Source organism: Stylophora pistillata, chromosome 8 (genome assembly GCF_964205215.1).
Source record: "Stylophora pistillata chromosome 8, jaStyPist1.2, whole genome shotgun sequence".
NCBI lineage: Eukaryota > Metazoa > Cnidaria > Anthozoa > Scleractinia > Pocilloporidae > Stylophora > Stylophora pistillata.
The window spans coordinates 33,047,589-33,051,542 of record NC_142526.1 but is presented as its reverse complement, the minus strand read 5'-3'; the positions used below and the strand labels follow the sequence as shown (position 1 = coordinate 33,051,542).

The window sequence follows — 3,954 nt, the reverse complement described above, 5'->3', positions numbered from 1 at the left end:
GAGTGGGCCGATGAAGTGGGCGTGGTCACGAAATTCAGTAAGAGACTATTTGTACCCCGTGAGTTTGATATGGTATCTGATTTATCACTTTCACGGGTTTATTACGAATCAACTCAACGGCCTGCTCCCAGTTGGCTTGTTAGCTCAATTTGTAGAGCGCTGCACTAGTATCGCAGAGGTCAGTGGTTCGAATCCCGTACAGGCCTGATTTTTTTTTCATGTCTGATTTTCGCTATTGCTTAAATAGCGCTATCTACTGCGAGGATTGTGTATCATATGTAGAAGCTATATTGTTTCACAATACACTGTATGCCCTAATTCTGAACTTCACTATGCAATATCTTGAGGGATTGATCAGCATTTTCCATGTTCTTCTTCCACTGCTTGTACCTTAAGCTGTGATCCTACTAGGAGGAAAAATGCAATTGGGTTGCAGTTTATTTCCTCTCAATAAAGATTATACACAGATGCTATTTATAATAATTGTCATTGAGTCGCGAAGATTTCTGAGCATATGAATCCAAAATGATGTCATCATTCAAGAGAATAGAATGAACATCATCAACTGAAAAAAAGGAGTCATTCAACAGAAAATGGAAAAGCAACTGAAATAATACTTTGCCTTGAACCATCCTTGATAATCAATAAACTCATTCCAAGACCAAAGCTACATCATCTCTGAAAAGGAATGCAAACAAGTAGTAGCCTTATATTGTGACACATATATCTGTCTTTTTCGAGTTTGTCGTCGGTCACGCACTTCAACAGAACTAGATGATGGCTGAACGGGTTGAGAGAGAGAGCAGTTCTCGGCCCTTCAAGCACATCAGTCTTGTTGATGGATGAAGGGCTACTTTCCACAGCTGATGAACAAATCATTTCAAAATACGAGAGAAGTATTTCCATTAAATCAGCATTTTGCGTGGTAGAAGTCTTTCTATCTTTCGATTTCTGTACGTTCCTTTTTATCTGGAGAGGGAAAGCTGTCCATTTTCCGAGTCGAATCTTAGAATAACGTCAACAAAAGGTCTTACGCTAAGAAAAATTCTCTCAGACAACTTCAAAGCGAAATGACGGTTATTTCGTTCGCGTCACAGCTCGATCCGGCCTCGAATATATCGCATATTTGCGCATAAATTCACTGGAACACTGCTTGCCACTGTACCGGTGAAATGAAGACTCACAATAGACAAAGATAGCCCCACGGATAGCCTGTTGGGTAGGGGAGGCTCAAAATGGCGGGCGATTTGAATTTGACTGTAACAACGCAAGTTTTTTACACGAAACGAGGAAATGTTTTACTCCAAACAAAACTACTCACAGAAAAATAACTCTACTGATATTTTTCGACCGTTTCTGGGTATGTTTTATTGCTTTTGGCGAGTATAACAAATACTAAGTGTTCGTTGCGGCTCTCCTCATCCTCCGCCATCTTTATTTTTTGGGTGAATTCAAAATTAAGGGGAGGAGCTAATGCCCTTTTATAGCGCGCCTTCGTGTTTAAACTGCAGAAATTCCATCACGCAGTCTTCTGGTGATCTAGTTTTGTTCCCCGATAGTGTAACACAGAAGTTGGAGTAGGATTCCATGTTCACAACTGCCTTGTGGGCGTGGAAAGCCTGTCTCAGACACTCAGGAAAGAGAACATTGGGATGATCAGGCGCTCCCACCAAAAGGACGATTTGTTCTCGAAACTTGATTCCAAAGTATGTTTTGGCAGTCTCCAAGTCCTTTACAGCCTTGCTTCTTTGAGGTACGAAAAGTTTGTCAGTTCTGGTTTCTGACTTGAACCAAACGAACCCCACAGAACAGACACTGACGAACACGAGACATATCTGAATTGTTATCAATGGATGCTTGGCGATCCCTTCACCAAACCACTAAAGAAACGTCCTAGAAGACGCAAATACCAGCTGCAGATAGATGACCATAGTAGACATGGATTGAGTCGGCGTGGAGAGCAGCAACTGTCAAAATGATGAAGGCTGATAGTTTCTAAAGTGGTGAGAAATCAAACCACACTCAAGCTCCACTTTTGACACGGGTCGATTTTCAACGTCGACTAATTCTGTAACATTGACAAAACTTTTTTCATCGACTACACTTGTGAAAAACAGGAAAGCGTTGGAAGTGAAGCCTTAGTTTTTTCGATTTTCTTGTCAAATTATAATAATAATCAGACAAGTACAAATTTGAAAGCTCTTCGACAGACAGTGCAAAGGACCGCAGACTTCAAACGAAGACTCCAGTCTCAGTTAAAAGAAATCCAAACTTCACCGTTGTGGTTTGCGTGACCCAAACTACGCGGAATTCCGCAATCCGTCTCTACGCAGTTCAACGTTAGACGCTGTCTTCCTCGCCAAAATTCTTAGACTCAGCTAAGTTGTAGAACGCACATAACATGAGTCGCTTCAAATAGTCCCTTTTTTATTTTTCCACCTTCTCCGTTACATTTCCCTTAGAATGGCAGACAACCTTGTGAATTGACGAAGAAAATTGTTCTCGGGGCTTACTACAATTTCAAACATTTTCCCGATACGCTGAGCTTTTGGGGTTTTTAAAGTATTGTAGCGGAACAACTCGAACTGAGAAAGCATATCACGAACAGTTCTTCCGTATTTACATTATTGTATTTCGAATATGTCCCTACTCTCTAAGGCAGGAACTGTGAGAAAAGTTTTGTCACTCTGAGTAAGGTTGACTTTTCCAAACATTAAAAAATAATTAATACACAAACCCGCACCAACCTTGGTTCAATTGATTCCTGCTTTTGGTCGAGCGGCTTTTTCTTACTGGCCGTGACGAGTGGTTAGTCAGGCGAAACGAAATAGGTCAATTAAGGAAGAAATATCAAGGCGGGTTATTTACACATGCCACTTACTTCGTAAAATTTGTACGTGACCATGTTTTGGCTGAAAGTTGTTTTCGAGAGCGCTTTAGCAACAGACATAGTTTGAAAGATGAAAATTTTCGAATTCAGTGACGTGACCGCCATCAGCGGCGAGAACGCGAGAAGAGCATGTAGTATTGTCATAGTGGCAAAGATTTCGGGTTCTGGCCCTTGTGGTATGCGAATCCTTAAATTCGTATACCTGCAAAACCGAAACACCGCGCCAAACTTGAAGAAATAAATTATCTGAGACACACTAATAACCGGCTGTTTATTCACTCACATTTAAATCACCCGCACGCTTCAGAAGATTCTTTTGTTTACCGTGAAAACATCTGAGCGTTAGTAACGTCTCACCTGCCGGCATATCAAGAATCACGAGTCACGAATCACGTTCATGCTACGGGTTTCGAGAACGAAAGCACCATTTTCGATTTGAACGATAAGAAACATTTAAAAGGTAAATTTGTTCTTAGAAAATATTATATTCAAGCACACACAACCCACAATTCCTCTATTCGCTCCGACGAAGGGCTAACGCTCGAAACGTCAGCTTTTATAACCGTAAAGGTGGCCAATTTACCATTTCAACGGTTGTTGATGTATTCAAATTATTTCGTTACCCCCACCGACGCAGCCCCAAACAGGTTCCTTAGAAACTATCATCCTTTATTAAATTCAAAGCCTGGGATGCAGAAAGATAGAAAAATATTCGTTAATTGTTTCGACTACGAGAGATGTGATATAAAATTTTTTCACAAACAATTGCAATATTCCTGCCTATACGAAGTTCCAATGTTCCTGTCTGTTTATATGCCAGAGCGTCTTGTATTCATGACGAACAACTGTTACGGGAAATTCATTTATTTTTAACCATTGCAATTTTAATAAGGGACAAATATACTAAAGAGCACGTGCGATATCAAAATTAGCGTGACAGGAAATTTATCTATATTTAGTTCTTTCAGCTTTGGGAACGACAATTGTGCTACAGGAACACGTAGCTAGAAAAGGAAAACATCATCAGCTGGAGATCAACGTATGCTCCTTCACCAAGGGGAGCA

General features: G+C 40.6%; 1 pseudogene; it reads right to left on the bottom strand.

The window, feature by feature from the left end:
- Window positions 1-261: 261 nt before the first annotated feature.
- LOC148725908 (uncharacterized) lies at window positions 262-3,257 on the bottom strand (annotated as a pseudogene).
- Between the last annotated feature and the right edge of the window lie 697 nt (window positions 3,258-3,954).